General features: G+C 41.7%; 1 protein-coding gene across 1 annotated transcript in view; it reads right to left on the reverse strand.

Annotated features, from left to right (window-relative positions):
• Positions 1–15176, reverse strand: part of XPO4 (exportin 4) — a 150166-nt gene extending 134990 nt beyond the window's left edge. The window contains exon 1 of the mRNA XM_056561726.1: positions 15154–15176. The gene's annotated coding sequence lies outside the window, so the exon portion shown is untranslated. The remainder of the gene's footprint in view (positions 1–15153) is intronic.
• Between the last annotated feature and the right edge of the window lie 2070 nt (positions 15177–17246).

A 17246-nucleotide genomic window follows, 5' to 3' on the forward strand; every position in this document is an offset into this window, starting at 1 on the left:
TTTGTCTGAACTAAAATCTATTGACATTTTTGTCAACTGAGTAAAACTAGACACAGATGTTAGGTAGAGAAGGTTTGGGGAAAGATCCCATCAGAACTAATCTTTTTGTCTATTAAATGTTTAAACCTTCATACCCAAAGTAATAATAGGTTAATATAATTCAGGACACATCCTATTTTGGCTTTGAGGACATAGCCAACTTTTATTTATTGTGTTTTAGTTTTTCCTTCTCACCTTTTAAGATATATACATTTATTTTTCCATCCACAGAGCCATATGAGGGCTTGTTTTTGCGGGACCAATTGTACTTTCCATTAACACCTTTCATTTTTACCATAAAATGTACAGGAAAGCAAAAACACATTTATAACTTTTCATTTCTACTTATTGCACTTTATGGTAAAACTACTTTTCTATTATTTTACTACTTTTAAAAACAGTCAAACTTTTATGACAAAATTATTATGTAAAATATTTCCCTATTCTGACCCCTATAACTTTTTTTTATTTTTCTGTATATGGGGCTGTGTGAGGGCTCATTTTTTGTGGTGTGAGCTATAGTTTTTACCAGTACTATTTTTGTTTTGATAGAACTTTTAGGTCGCTTTTTATTAATTTTGTTTCATTTGGTATTTTTTTTAGTTTATACCATTCACCATGCAGAATCATGAACATTATATTTTATTAGTTTGGACATTTCCGCACAGGGCAATACCAACTATGAAGATCAACCCACCTGCATGCTGGAGGCTATTAAAAAACCTCTGGCGGCTATTTTCCTGATTGCATTTCGGTGGTACAATGAGCCTCCCTAAACCCTCCGGCAGCTCCAATTTGCCTATAGATGACTTGATCGACATTGATCACCGCATCTACAGGGTTAATGATGGACATCAGCATGATCGTTGATGTCCACCATCAGCGGCAAGCCCAGCCCCTTGTTATGTCATAATTGTGCATCATTGTACGTCAAGTCCCAGGGCACCATGGCATACATTTATGTTGTGGGTTCTTTAGGACTTTAGCTTTTTTCTAGAATTTCCATTACCCTTTAAACTCATTAGATTATTTTCAACTAAGTCTGTACATTTAGTTGAATAAAATCTTATGACAGTTTGTCGGATGAAAATAGATTTAAACTAAAGAAATTCAGATGACTAAAATATGACTAAATCTAACTGTAGTTTAAGACTATGGCTACAACTATGATTAAAACTAATTTGCTGTCAAAATGAACACTAGTGTATACACCCTTATGTAAAGTAATTATTGCAGGCTTCCACTATGCCAAATGTGTTTCCCCAAGCCAAAGAGATGCAGAAGTAGTAGTCCTATTTTATAGTAGCCCTGAACGGAGATGTTCATGTCAGGATATACTCTTACATTCGGGGTAACTTGTCAAAAAGAAATGCTGGTAACAGCCTCAAATCAGTTCAATGCCCCAAAACATAGCCAACTAGTGATTATCTTTGAGAGATTTTCCACATGTATATGTTTATTTAGCAGAATGCAAAAGCGCTGCAGGATACTCATGAGTCCTGCAAAGTAAATGTATATGTGTGAAAAATGGCCCCAATGTAGTTACTAGGGGGGACATGTATCATTATTTGTGTACGGTAGAAGCATTTTACCCCTTTTCCCGAAATTCTAAATTATGTGCAGAAGCGCTAAATTTATCAATCAAGTGCAATGAGCTTCATAAATTGCGGGTAAATATAGTGATCTCCTCAATCCACTCTTTGGAAAATAGAATCAATGATTTAGAGCATCTTGCTACGTTAAGTCCAAGATGGCTTATATCTGCGGAAAAAAAACTGCTCTTGCGGCAAAATTTTGGGTGTAAAAAAAAGTACGCAGTTAATAAATCCATGTGTACTATAGATGTCACTCTAAGGTACCCTGATTCAGCCACATCTGGAGGACATGCTCTACCAAAACGTGCGCAAAAAAATTGCGCAAAAAAAGGGCTTGCGCAAAATTTTGCGCAAAAAAATACACACAAAACAGGGGTAAAATCTTTGATACATGTCCCCCTAGATGTCTACATTTGGGCCATTAAAGTAAATGTGGCTCCTGCCTTTATGCATCAGCATCTCTTTTCAACAGTCGCATATGTGGTATGAACACTGCCTTACAGGCAATTGTTGGGGCACAAGATCAGCAGCCCTAGAAGTTTAGTCTGAATAATAGCCACTGTGGCATCTAAGTGGTGAGACAGGGAAAAGTGTAGTGGAGTAGTAATGGGGACTGTCATGGGGGAGACCATTATCTGTGATGGTGGAAACATCTGTGTTGGTGGAGAGCAACATTATCTGTGATGGGGGGAGAACATTATCTGTGATGGGGGAAATAACCTTATCTGTGATGGGGAGAGCATTATCTGTGATGGTGGAAACATCTGTGTTGGGGGGAGAGACCATCTGTGATGGTGGAGAGAACATTATCTGCGATGGGGGGAGAACATTATCTGTAATGGGAAAGACCATTATTTGTGATGGGGGGGAACATTATCTGTGATGGGGAGAACATTATCTGTGATGGGGAGAAGATTATCTGTGATGGAGGAGAACATTATCTGTGATGGGAAGAGAACATTTTCTGTGATGGGGAGGAACATTATCTGTGATGGTGGGGAGAACGTTATGTATCATGGGGAAAGAACATTATCTGTGATGGGGAGAACATTATCTGTGATGGTGGAAAAAAAATGGCCCCAATGTAATTACTAGATGTCTACATTTGGGCCATTAAAGTAAATGTGGCTCCTGCCTTCATGCATCAGCATCTCTTTTCAACAGTCGCATATGTGGTATGAACACTGCTTACAGGCAATTGTTGGGGCACAAGATCAGCAGCCCTAGAAGTTTAGTCTGAATAATAGCCACTGTGGCATCTAAGTGGTGAGACAGGGAAAAGGCATTTTAAAAAAATGCAGAGTGGAGTAGTAAGCGGGGCTGTCATGGGGGAGACCATTATCTTTGATGGTGGAAACATCTGTGTTGGGGGGGGAGAGAACATCTGTGATGAGGGGGGAACATTATCTGTGATGGGGGGGAACATTATCTGTAATGGGAAAGAACATTATCTGTGATGGGGGGGAACATTATCTGTAAAGGGAAAGAACATTATCTGTGATGGGGGAAATAACCTTATCTGTGATGGGGAGAACATATCTGTGATGGAAGAACATTATCTGTGATGGGGGAGAACATTATCTGTGATGGTGGAGAACATCATCTGTGACGGGGGAGAGAACATTATCTGTGATGGTGGGGAGAAGGTTATGTGTCATGGGGAGAGAACATTATCTGTGACGGTGGAGAGAACATCATCTGTGACGGTGGAGAGAACATCATCTGTGACGGTGGAGAGAACATCATCTGTGACGGTGGAGAGAACATCATCTGTGACGGTGGAGAGAACATTATCTGTGACGGTGGAGAGAACATCATCTGTGACGGTGGAGAGAACATCATCTGTGACGGTGGAGAGAACATCATCTGTGACGGTGGAGAGAACATCATCTGTGACGGTGGAGAGAACATCATCTGTGACGGTGGAGAGAACATCATCTGTGACGGTGGAGAGAACATCATCTGTGACGGTGGAGAGAACATTATCTGTGATGGGGGAGAGAATATCTGTATTGGGAAGGAACAGTATCTGTGATGGGGGGAATATTATCTGTAATGGGAGAGAACAGTATCTAATGGAGGGGAACATTAATTGGAATCAGATAAGTGTCGATTAAGGCGGATCTGACAGGACAAAAGCATCAACCACTGTAATATTTAAAAAGATGGAGCCCATCCACAACCAAACTAAACTGGAACCTTTTTCCTGTAGCGCCACTAGAGAGAGAAATGAATATCACTCTACAAAAATATCATTCTCAGTGTTTGAGTTGTATGTCCACACTTGTTTTATATGCAGTATATGGTACTGCCATGATTTTACTGTGATTTTCTTAAAATCATTGTAAAATTGCGCAATTTTTTACCTTGATTATGGCCAGTTGCCATAGGAAAAGTGTCGACAGCTTGCGCAGTTCCACAACAGTATCCTAAAGCTAAACATGTCTCCAGTTTAAAGTAATTTACTTCAGATGGTATGTTTGGACTTCTTTTAAAGATAAGTAAATATATTTCCCATTGACTTCCAGATAACATCTGCCCAGCATTTGTCCACCCAAAAAATGCAATGCATTTTTTTTTTATAAAAAAAATTGTGTGTGTGAAGCCATCTTCACAATGTTATTTTATTTTGTTCTAAGAACAGCATGCGCCATAGGAGAGTAAGGGAGCGAGCTGGCTGAGGAAGATGAATAATGAATGTTGATAAGCCGAGCGGAGTGAGGAAGAAGAAGCAGTGACGTCAGTATACACATTGAAGAAGCTCCTGTCCCCAACATAAAGTTATTTACAGCTCCCTGCAGTGAAAATCACAGAATTATGAGACCACCGTCACACACAAGTACAGACACTATATTATGAACTACACTAACTTTACAGTCCCTGTAGCATATTCAAATAAATAAAAAAAATCCTGGCATACCCCCTTTAATTCTTTAAGTTCTGGTCTCAAGATACAATATTTTTTTAACTTATTATGATTGTTGTGGAACCAATTTATATGGGAATCAATTAAATCATTCAGTTTTTGTGGGTTTTTATGTGAGATTCTGTCCACAAATAGCAGTAGCTTGAAAAACTACATGTTTTATTGTAGATTGCTGTGGTTTTGTAGCATAATACTTGATCACATCTCTTTTACAGTCTTTATTTCAGTCTCAACCTGACCATGATATCATAAACACTGATTCTATCAAACAAACCATATGACGCATCATATGATTTGTGGCCATATAATGCTAATATGAAACCAACCTAAGGGTTGCCTCAGCAGTTTGACCAGCACTGATTGGTGGATAGGTGTTAATTTTGAATCTTAACCCCAATAATAACTTAACCTTACACAACTGTGAAAATTTCTTTGCTGTACTCAAAAGATCTTCAATGGCATATAAGGCCTTATACACATGCTGCATTCTGTGTTCTATAAACTAAAATAAAAAACAAACAAACATTATCTTTCCAATTTATTATAGACAAAAATAATTACCACGTCTGGAATTAACTATTAATTCCCCACTTAATTCCAGTGTAAAAGTAAAGAAAATACCAAATGCCAGATTCACTGTGTTTTAGTCATCTTGCCTCTCTAAAAAGATGGATTAGAAAGTGATCAGAAAGGCATATGTACCACAGTATATACCAGTCCAAAGCATAGGGGATAAGTGTCTGATCACGGGGGTCCGACCGCTGAGACCCACCGCGATCCCCAGCACAATGCCCCGGCTCTCCCCATGAATGGAGCTGTATCGATCCCCACACAAAGCAGCCCCCTCCATGCATCTTTATGGTGCACTGTATGGCATCTTTGTATATCTCCAGCTCTTCCATTGATATTTTTTCTTGCAACTGTATGTGAACCCTTTGGAATTATATGGATTTCTGCACAAATTGGTCATAAAATTTGATCTGATCTTCATCTAAGTCACAACAATAGACAATCACAGTCTGCTTAAACTAATAACACACAAAGAATTAAATGTTTTTATTGAACACACCATGTAAACATTCACAGCGTAGGTGGGAAAAGTATGTGAACCCCTAGACTAATGACATCTCCAAGAGCTAATTGGAGTGAGGTGTCATCCCAGTGGAGTTCAGTGAATGAGATGAGATTGGAGGTGTTGGTTACAGCTGCCCTGCCCTATAAAAAAAACACCTACTAGTTCTGGGTTTGCTTTTCACAAAAAGCATTGCCTGGTGTGAGTGATGCCTCGCACAAAAGAGCTCTCAGAAGACCTACAATTAAGAATTGTTGAATTGCATAAAGCTGGAAAGGGTTATAAAAGTATCTCCAAAAGACTTGCTGTTCATCAGTCCCTGGTAAGACAAATTGTCTATGAATGGAGAAAGTTCAGTACTGCTGCTACTCTCTCTAGGAATGGCCGTCCTGTAAAGATGACTGCAAGAGCACAGCGCAGACTGCTCAATGAGGTAAAGAGTCCTAGAGTGTCTGCTAAAGACTTACAAGTGTCTCTGGCATATGCTAACATACCTGTTAGGGAATCTACGATATGTAAAACCCTAAACAAGAATGGATTTCATGGGAGGATACCACAGAGTAAGCCACTGGTATCCCAAAAAAAAAAAAAAAAAACATTGCTGCACGTTTACAGTTTGCACAAGAGCACCTGGATGTTCCACAGCAGTACTGGCAAAATATTCTGTGGACGGACAGATGAAAACAAAGTTGAGTTGTTTGGAAGAAACACACAACACTATGTGTGGAGAAAAAGATGCACAGCACACCAACATCCAAACCTCATCCTAACTGTGAAGTATGGTGGCGGGGGCATCATGGTTTGGGGCTGCTTTCCTGCTTCAGTGCCTGGACGGATTGCTATCATCGAAGGAAAAATGAATTCCCAAGTTCATCAAGACATTTTGCAGGAGAACTTATGGCCATCTGTCCACCAGCTGAAGCTCAACAGAAGATGGGTGTTGCAACAGGACAACGACCCATAGCATAGCAAGTAAATCAACAACAGAATGGCTTAAACAGAAGAAAATACGCCTTCTGGATTGGTCCAGTCAGAGTCCTGACCTCAACCCGATTGAGATGCTGTGGCATGACCTCAAGAAGCAATTCACACCAGACATCCTAAGAATATTGCTGAACTGAAACTGTTCTGTAAAGAGAAATGGTCAAGAATTACTCCTGACTATTGTGCACGTCTGATCTGCAACTACAGGAAACGTTTGGTTGAAGTTTTTGCTGCCAAAGGAGGTTCAACCAGTTGTTAAATCCAAGGGTTCACATACTTTTTCCACCTGCACTATGAATGTTTACATGGTGTGTTCAATAAAATCATGGTAACATTTAATTCTTTGTGTGTTATTAGTTTAAGCAGACTGTGATTGTCTATTGTTGTGACTTAGATGAAGATCAGATCACATTTTATGACCAATTTGTGCAGAAATCCATATAATTCCAAAGGGTTCACATACCTTTTCTTGCAACTGTACATGGAGAGGGCGTGCACAAGGAGCGCTAGGCGCCAGGCAGGAGATTGCGAAGGGTCCCTGATCCCCCCCGAGATCATACACTAATTATCCCCTTACCTTTCGATAGGGGGCAAATTGTCCTGCACCACAGTACTCCTTTAATGGCTTTATTTGTAGGACTCCTCAAATACTTTTTTTTTTTTGTGAAAGGAAAACAATATTTGATCCCCTGCTGATTTTGTTCATTTGCCCACTGACAAAGAAATTATCAGTCTGTAATATTGTTAGGTTTATTTCAACAGCGAGAAACAGAATAACAACATAAAATCCATAAAAACGCATTTAAAACATGACTTAGTACTTGTTGGCAATCACAGAAGTCAGACGTTTCCTGCAGTTGGCCACCAGGTTTGCCCGCATCTCAGGAGGGATTTTGTCCAACTCCTTTTTGCAGAACCTCTCCAATTCATTGAGGTTTCAAGGCTGACATTTGGCAACTCAACCCTTCAGCTCCCTCCAAAGATTTTCTATAGGAATAAGGTCTGGAGACTGGCTAGGCCACTCCAGGACCTTAATGTGCTTCTTTTTAAACCACTTCTTTGTTGCTTTGGCCATGTGTTTTGGGTCATTTTCATGCTGGAATTCTCATTCTCGACCCATTGTTAATGCCCATGCTGAGGGAAGGAGGTTCTCGCCCAGGTCCCATCCGTCACCTATTTGATGTGGTGAAGTTGTCCTGCTCCTATAGCAGAAAAACATCACAAAGCATATGTTTCCACCTACATGATGGAGATGGTGTACATAGGCGGCAGTCCCGTCTGACCACAACACTTTCAGTTCTCCTTTGAATCATTCAAATGTTCATTGGCAAACTTCAAATGGGCCTGTGCAAGTGCTTTCTTGAGCACAGGGACCTTGTAGGTGCTGCAGGATTTTAGTCCTTTGCAATGTATTGTGTTACCAATTGTTTTCTGGAGAAAACAGCTGCTGCTGCGATAACCTGGCGAGGTTTCTGTGGTACTCAGGCCAAAAAGTCCAATGTCGGCTAAGAGGTGCACACCCGGGGATAGTGAACAGTTGCTGTCTTTATTAAGTCATAAGACAGGTAGTTCAGGTAGGACAACGTGTTTCAAAGGTACATCCTTCTTCCTCAGGTCCTTTTTTTTTCTGGTTGACTGGTTGGTCCCCGCTGCCTTGAGATCATTGACTTTGAGAACTTCTCATATAGTTCTGGGCTGATTCGAGTTCTCATGATCATTAAAACTCCACAAGGTGAGATCAAGCATGGTAGTTTATATATGAACCTGGTATGTCTTTAAACCTTCGAATCTCCAATTCCATTATCCCATCATTGTGTTGTCATCTTTATTTATCACTATATTTATATATAGTGATAAATATATATACAGTGGGGATCAAAAGTTTGGGCACCCCAGATAAAAATTTGTATTAATGTGCATAAAGAAGCCAAGGAAAGATGGAAAAATCTCCAAAAGGCATCAAATTGCAGATTAGATATTTTTATACTATGTCAACAAAAGTTAGATTTTATTTCCATCATTTACACTTTAAAAATAACAGAAAACAAAAAAAATGGCGTCTGCAAAAGTTTGGGCACCCTGCAGAATTTATAGCATGCACTGCCCCCTTTGCAAAGCTGAGGCCTGCCAGTGTCATGGATTGTTCTCAATCATCATCTGGGAAGACCAGACCAGACAATCTCAAAGGTTTTAAATTCCTAGACTCATCTGACCTTGCCCCAACAATCAGCACCATGGGTTCTTCTAAGCAGTTGTCTAGAAATCTGAAACTGAAAATAGTTGACGCTCACGAAGCTGGAGAAGGCTATAAGAAGATAGCAAAACGTTTTCAGATGTCAATATCCTCTATTCGGAATGTAATTAAGAAATGGCAGTCATCAGGAACAGTGGAAGTTAAAGCAAGATCTGGAAGACCAATAAAAATATCAGACAGAACACCTCACAGGATTGTGAGAAAAACAATTCAAAACCCATGTTTGTCTGCACAATCCCTCCAGAAAGATCTGGCAGACACTGGAGTTGTGGCACACTATTCCACTATAAAGTCATCAGAAGAAAACCTCTTCTACGTCCGCTTCACCACAAAATCAGCGTTTGAACTTTGCAAATGAACATATAGACAAGCCTGATGCATTCTGAAAACAAGTTCTGTGGACCGATGAGGTTAAAATTGAACTTTTTGGCCTGAATGAGCAAAGGTACAGTACAGACCAAAAGTTTGGACACACCTTCTCATTCAGAGTTTTCTTTATTTTCATGACTATGAAAATTGTAGATTCACACTGAAGGCATCAAAACTATAAATTAACACATGTGGAATTATAGACATAACAAAAAAGTGTGAAACAACTGAAAATATGTCATATTCTAGGTTCTTCAAAGTAGCCACCTTTTGCTTTGATTACTGCTTTACACACTCTTGACATTCTCTTGTTGAGCTTCAAGAGGTAGTCACCTGAAATGGTTTTCACTTCAGAGGTGTGCTGGTGTGGAGGAGGAGGTGTGATGGTGTGGGGGTGCTTTGCTGGTGACACTGTTGGGGATTTGAAAATTGAAGGCATACTGAACCAGCATGGCTACCACAGCATCTTGCAGCGGCATGCTATTCCATCCGGTTTGCGTTTAGTTGGACCATCATTTATTTTTCAACAGGACAATGACCCCCAAACACACCTCCAGGCTGTGTAAGGGCTATTTGACAAAGGAGAGTGATGGGCTGCTGCGCCAGATGACCTGGCCTCCACAGTCACCGGACCTGAACCCAATCGAGATGGTTTGGGGTGAGCTGGACCGCAGAGTGAAGGCAAAAGGGCCAACAAGTGCTAAGAATCTCTGGGAACTCCTTCAAGACTGTTGGAAGACCATTTCAGGTGACTACCTCTTGAAGCTCATCAAGAGAATGAGTGTGCAAAGCAGTAATCAAAGCTACTTTGAAGAACCTAGAATATTACATATTTTCAGTTGTTTCACACTTTTTTGTTATGTATATAATTCCACATGTGTTAATTCATAGTTTTGATGCCTTCGGTGTGAATCTATAATTTTCATAGTCATGAAAATAAAGAAAACGCTGAATGAGAAGGTGTTTCCAAACTTTTGGTCTGTACTGTACATTTTGAGAAGAAGGGGAACAGAATTTAATGAAAAGAACCTCTGTCCAACTGTAAAGCATGGGGGTGGATCAATCATGCTTTGGGGTTGTATTGCAGCCAGTGGCACAGGGAACATCTCACGAGTAGAAGGAAAAATGGATTCAATAAAATTTCAGCAAATTTTTTATGCTAACTTGATGCCATCTGTGAAAAAGCTGAAGTTAAAGAGAGGATGGCTTCTACAAATGGATAATGATCCTAAACACACCTTGAAATCCACGGGGGATTACATCAAGAGGCGTAAACTGAAGGCTTTGCCATGGCCTTCACAATCTCCTGACCTCAACATAATTGAACATTTATGGATAGATCTTAAAAGAGCAGGGCGTGACAGACAGCCCAGAAATCTCAAAGAACTGGAAGACTTTTGTAAGGATGAATGGGCAAAGATACCTCAAACAAGAATTGAAAGACTCTTTGCTGGCTACAAAAAGCGTTTACAAGCTGTGATACTTGCCAAAGGGGGCAGTACAAGATATTAACTCTGCAGGGGGCCCAAACTTTTGCAGACGCAATTTTTTTGTTTTCTGTTATTTTGTAAGTGTAAATGATGGAAATAAAATCTAACTTTTGTTGACATACTATAAGAATGTCTAATCTGTAATTTGATGCCTTTTGGAGATTTTTCCATCTTTCCTTGGCTTCTTTATGCACATTAATACAAATTTTTACCTGAGGTGCCCAAACTTTTGATCCCCACTGTATATATTTATCACTATATAAATTTATCACCTTTACCTTACCCAAAACAGTTTATTGGTTCTATACTCAATTCCCCAAATGTTATTGCTCTTTGCTGATCTTTACACCTGAGTGCACTTTTGTTTTCGAACTACTGGCATAACTTGCCACTATTTGAGGCATAAGGTTTTTGAGACTGGAGAAATCAAAAGTGCCATTTCAAACTGCCTTGTGAAGTGTTTTAATGAGTGTAAAAAACAGAATTAGACCAGAATTGAAGAATTATTTTCTTTACCTATGCCCCCTATACTCGAGATCTGTGTGTAACAAATTGACCCTGATTAACAACTTTCTCTCAACCTGCTGGCTCTTATAGCAACATGGCTACAATTTTCTGACACTGCTTCCCCCACTGCTATAACTTATATAACTTAAAGGGGTACTCCAGCCCTAAGACATCTTATCCCAAGGGTCCCACCGCTGAGGACCCCCACAATCATGCAGCACCCACCTGTTTCAGCTGCACGGAGAGATGATTGCTCCATGTCTGAAGATTCACGACCACAGGGCCGGAGTATCATGATGTCACTACTCCGCCCCCTTGTGACGTCTCATCTTATCAGACATCTTATCCCCTATCCTTTGGATAGGGGATAAGATGTCTTAGGGCCGGAATATCCCTTTAAGATAAGTATATCTTAACTTTTCCCATACCCCAGATCTGAAGACAGGCATGGTGGAGACGTTGGTGTGCTTTTGTCCCCACAATGCACTTTCCAGGTCATTCCTCCATTACCATCACTCTCATTTTCCTCTTTTAACCCCTTCCCCCCTGGGCCATTTTTAATTTTTGCACTGTTGTTTTTTCCTCCTCGCCTTCTAAAAGTCATAACACTTTCTATTTTTCAACTACAGACCCATATGAGGGCTTGTTTTTAGCGCCACCAATTTTACTTTTTTTTACTTTTATTTTTTATTTGAGGAACTTCCAGTTTAACATTTTGCATTGGTTATTTTTGAATGAGTACAATGAGTTTGAGCCAGCTGGGCAAGCTGTGTGGAAAAAAAAAAAAAATAAATATGTGGACTAAAACGGGAAACCCAATTTACTTGTCCCTCATTATAAACAAATTAGTTTTCACCAAAATAGTATTTAAATTATTATTGGCAACTAAGTAGAAATACCTAAATTGCTTTAACCCAATTAACAAATGCAAGCAAGTAGAACACTAAAACTTAACAGATTTTCTAATAAGAATTAGAGCTTACTTGAAAACAAGTTATTAAAGTTAACACAGTCAACCTCACGAGGCCATGTATGTCCTTTGACATGCTTGGTTCCACTAGAAGAGCTTAAAGTGAACATAAAACACTTGGAGGCAAATTAAATAAACTTGGAAAGTAACAGTCATTTTACTTAAAAACTTAGGCTCTTTATAAATTTCATCTATAAGTATACAAATAGGTCTTTTCTCCCACTTGTAAATCAATTATTCAGCGTAGATTCTAGAATTGACTGATAAGGGAGGTGGTCCTCCTGCATAACCACAGTGTGTACTGTGGCTGAGATGTAAAACTCCTTAGCCAACGCTACTAGCGATGGCTAGAAAACATGTGAAAGGAGTGAATGATGTTACTCCACTCGGCCACTGGCAATAAAACTCGGGTGTTGATCTCACAAGTCACAGAGGATACACTATTTGCCCTTATTGGGGAAGCATCCATAAGCAAGGAAATTTAAAGGTGTTATCCAGGCATAGAAAAACAGACAATTTCTTCCAAAAACAGCACCACACCTGCCCCAGGTTATATGTGGTATTGCAGCTCAGTCCTATAGAAGTCAATTTCATGTGGCCTCTTATGTCCACCACCCACATATAAAGATGGAAATGTTTTTTTTCCCAGAATTTTTTAAAAAATATGGAATAAATTGTTTTATAATAAATAATCTGTTTATAACTTAGTGTTCCAACTATAATTTAGACCTTCGTGAAAGTCATCTCAGAATCTTTTCAAGTTCCCCTGTCTCAAGAAAATCCTGGAATATCATTCAAATACAGAGAATGCCATTTTTAAAGAAGAGTAAGGCTGGGTTCACACTACGTTTTGTCCCATACGGGAGCGTATACGGCAGGGGGGAGCTAAAAGCTCGCGCTCCCGTATGTGACCGTATGCGCTCCCGTATGTCATTCATTTCAATGAGCCGACCGGAGTGAAACGTTCGGTCCGGTCGGCTCATTTTTGCGCCTTATGCGCTTTTACAACCGGACCTAAAACCGTGGTTGACCACAGTTTTAGGTCCGGTTGTAAAAGCGCATACGGCGCAAAAATGAGCCGACCGGACCAAACGTTTCACTCCGGTCGGCTCATTGAAATGAATGACATACGGGAGCGCATACGGTCACATACGGGAGCGCGAGCTTTTAGCTCCCCCCTGCCGTATGCGCTCCCGTATGGGACAAAACGTAGTGTGAACCCAGCCTAAGGCTGCATTCACATCACGTTTTGTCCCTACAACTGACGGGTCCGGTTGAGGAATCTCATTTACTTAAAATGAGCCGACCGGAGTCAGATAGTAACTCTGGTCGGTTAATTTTTACCCCGTATCCGTTTTTTTGACCGAACTTAAAACCAAGTATACCATGTTCTGAATATGTATTTGCCAAAAGTCCTACGCAAATCTATGGGAACACCAGCAAATCTGTGTCCAGATCGCTGTAGTCTCGGGCTCTGAAGTTGCTCTACAATTTTAAAAAGATATCCTCTCGCTGGTAGCATTGCGGGATGTACACTTTAAAAAAACCATTTAAACATTCAAAACAAATAAAGAGTGTTCTTTACAGTATCTTGAATCCCCAGCTGAAAAAAAGGGCTGCGCTGATGAACCTGCAGAACTGGCACCACTAGTTGCTGTACTTGTTGATGCCCCAACTACACTTGTTCATGTTTGAACCATGAAGAGCATGTCATGTGAGCTATGCTTGTATCATGAGCTTTGATATAAGATTTATCACCGCCATTTATAAAGACATTGCAAGCAGAGCCAGAGTTATTCATTGCTATCGTAGGGTATTGTAAGCAAATCTTCTCTCCCCCTTTGCTCTCTTTCAGAAAAAGCCATGGCCAGGAATCTTTCCAATTAGGTTGAAATACTCATTTTCTCTTCTCTGTATCATATTTTTGTCTATGGAAACAGGAGCAGGGTTTGGGCTTCAATTCTTGAAGAGGCTGTGGCTTTGAGACACATTGCCCGCATCTTGTTTGTTGGTTTTCTTCAAGTCAAAAATAACCTCTTAAGGACTGAGGGTTTTTACATTTTTTGCACTTTCGTTTTTTCCTCCTTACCTTTTAAAAATCATAATTCTTTCAATTTTGCACCTAAAAATTATGGCTAAATGATGGCTTATTTTTTGTGCCATCAATTCTACTTTGTAATCACATCAGTCATTTTACCCAAAAATCTATGGCGAAGCGGGAAAAAAAAAATCATGTGACAAAATCCCTTAAGGATGCAGCTCATTTTCACCTTAAGGACGGAGCCATTTTTTGCAATTCTGACCACTGTCACTTTATGCATTAATGCTTTATGCATTAATAACTCTAAGATGCTTTTACAGATTATTCTGATTCTGAGATTGTTTTTTCGTGACATATTCAACTTTATTTTAGTGGTAAATTTTCGTCGTTACATCCTTTCTTAGTGAAAAATCCCAAAATTTCATGAAAATTTAGAAAATTTTGCATTTTTCTAACTTTTAGACTCTCTGCTTGTAAGGAAAATGGATATTCCAAATACATTTTATATTGATTCACAAATACAATATGTCTACTTTATGTTGGCATCATAAAATGGACATATTTATACTTTTTGAAAACATTAGAGGGCTTCAAAGTATAGCAGCAATTTTCAAAATTTTCATGAAAATTGCAAAATCTGAAGGGACAGATGTTACAGAACTAAAACTCCCAGCATGCCTGGGTAGTCTAGGCATGCTGAGAGTTGTAATTTTGCAACATCTGGAGGGCTACCGTTTGGGCATCACTGTATTAGTGGTCTCCAAACTGTGACCCTCCAGATGTTGCAAAACTACAACTCCCAGCATGCCCAGACAGTCTTTGGCTGTTTGGCAACCACTAGGAAGACAGCAGTAAAGATCGCTTTACTGCCACCTCCCTTCATGCTCCATGCCGTCGTCTCCAAACCTGCGCCGCTGATCTCCGCTGATGCCACCGATGATCGCCGGTCCCCACCGCATCTTCTTCACAGGTACCGGCCACCATCTTCTCCCCCCGTTCTGCCCGACATCCAGGGGTGGGCAGAGCGGGGCGTTTCCATGGCAACCCCCCGTCTTCAACTGCCATTGGTCAGTGGATAGGAGGGGGTGGCACCACTGCAACCTCGCTCCTATCCCTTAGGATGATCGGGGCTGTCACTGTCAGATCCGATCATCCCTATTTTCCGGGCGATCGGGTCACCAGAGACCCGATCAGCCCGGAATAGCAGAAAATCGCATGTCTGAATTGACATGCGATTTCCTGCGATCGCCGACATGGGGGGGTCTCAGGACCCCCCTCGGCGATGTGCTGGGATGCCTGCTGAATGATTTCAGCAGGCATCCCGATCCCCAACCAGCTATCGGTGGGGACCGGAATTACCACGGGCGTATCCATACGTCCTATGTCCTTAAGGACTCGGGATGCAGGGCATATGCATACGCCCTGTGTCCTGAACAGGTTAAGAAAAACAGCCATTTTGTCACTTTTGGGGACTTCCGTTTCTACGCTGTACATTTTTCGGTAAAAATGACACATTATCTTTATTCTGTAGATCCATACAATTAAAATGATACCCTAATTACTGTCTATGTGCGTGTTATACGCCGATACACCCCCAGGAAAGGCAGGGGGAGAGAGGCCGTCGCTGCCCGCTTCTCTCCCCCTGCCTTTCCTGGGGGTCTAGAGCCCTGCTGCCGGCCCTTCTCTCCCCCTGGCTATCGGCGCCGCTGCCCGTTCTGTCCCCCTGACTATCCGTACCGACGCCCCATTGCCGGCACCGATAGCCAGGGGGAGAGAAGGGGAAGCGGCACCCATTGCCGGCGCCGCTGCCCCGTTGCCTCCCCCCATCCCCGGTGGCATAATTACCTGTTGCCGGGGTCGGGTCCGCGCTGCTGCAGCGTGCGTCCCCTGCGTCGTTGCTATGCGCTGCACTGACGTCATGCACCGCGCCGTGCATAGCAACGACGCAGGGGACGCACGCCGGAGGCCTGCAGCAGCGCGGACCCGACCCAGGTAATTATGCCAGCGGGGATGGGGGGAGGCAACGGGGCAGCGGCGCCGGCAATGGGTTCCGCTGCCCCTTCTCTCCCCCTGGCTGTCGGCGCCGCTTCTCCCCCCCTGGCTATCGGCGCCGGCAATGGGGCGCCGGCACCGATAGTCAGGGGGACAGAACGGGCAGCGGCGCCGATAGCCAGGGGGAGAGAAGGGTCGGCAGCAGGGCTCTAGACCCCAGGAAAGGCAGGGGGAGAGAAGCGGGCAGCGACGGCCTCTCTCCCCCTGCCTTTCCTGGGGGTGTATCGGGGTATACACGCGCACACACGCACCCTCATTTTCCCATGGATATTTGGGTAAAAAACTTTTTTTACCCAAATATCCTTGGTAAAATGAGGGTGCGTGTTATAGGCCGGTGCGTGGTATTCCCCGATAAATACGGTATATAGGTTTGATTTTGTCGTACTTCTGGAAAAAATCATAACTACATGCAGGAAAATGTATACATTTAAAATTGTCATTTTCTGACCCCTATAACTTTTTTATTTTTCCGCGTACGTGGCGGTAAGAGGGCAAATTTTTTTGCTTCGTGATCTGATGCTTTTAGCGGTACTTTGGACTTTGGAATTTGTCGGACATTTCCGCACGCAGCGATACCACATATGTTTATTTTTATTTACACTGTGTTTTTTTTTTTTTTAAATGGGAAAAGGGGGGCGATTCAAACTTTTATTAGGGAAGGGGTTAAATGATCTTTATTAACTTTTTTTTTTGCAGTGTTATAGCCCCCTCTATTGGCTATAATATAAAACTGAGGCGGTCCCAGACAGCCCGCTGAACTAGCCGGGTGCAGTTTAGTTTCACTGTAGACGTGGTGATCAACTTTGAATGCCGCGTCTAAAGGGCTAATAGCACACGGCACCGCGATCAGTGCCGCAAGCTATTGGCCATGGGTCCCGGCCGTTGTTAGAGGCTGGGCCCGACCCGCTATGACTTGGGGCCACGCCGTGGACACGCGTTATAGAAAG

Source organism: Hyla sarda, chromosome 2, assembly GCF_029499605.1.
Source record: "Hyla sarda isolate aHylSar1 chromosome 2, aHylSar1.hap1, whole genome shotgun sequence".
Classification (NCBI taxonomy): domain Eukaryota; kingdom Metazoa; phylum Chordata; class Amphibia; order Anura; family Hylidae; genus Hyla; species Hyla sarda.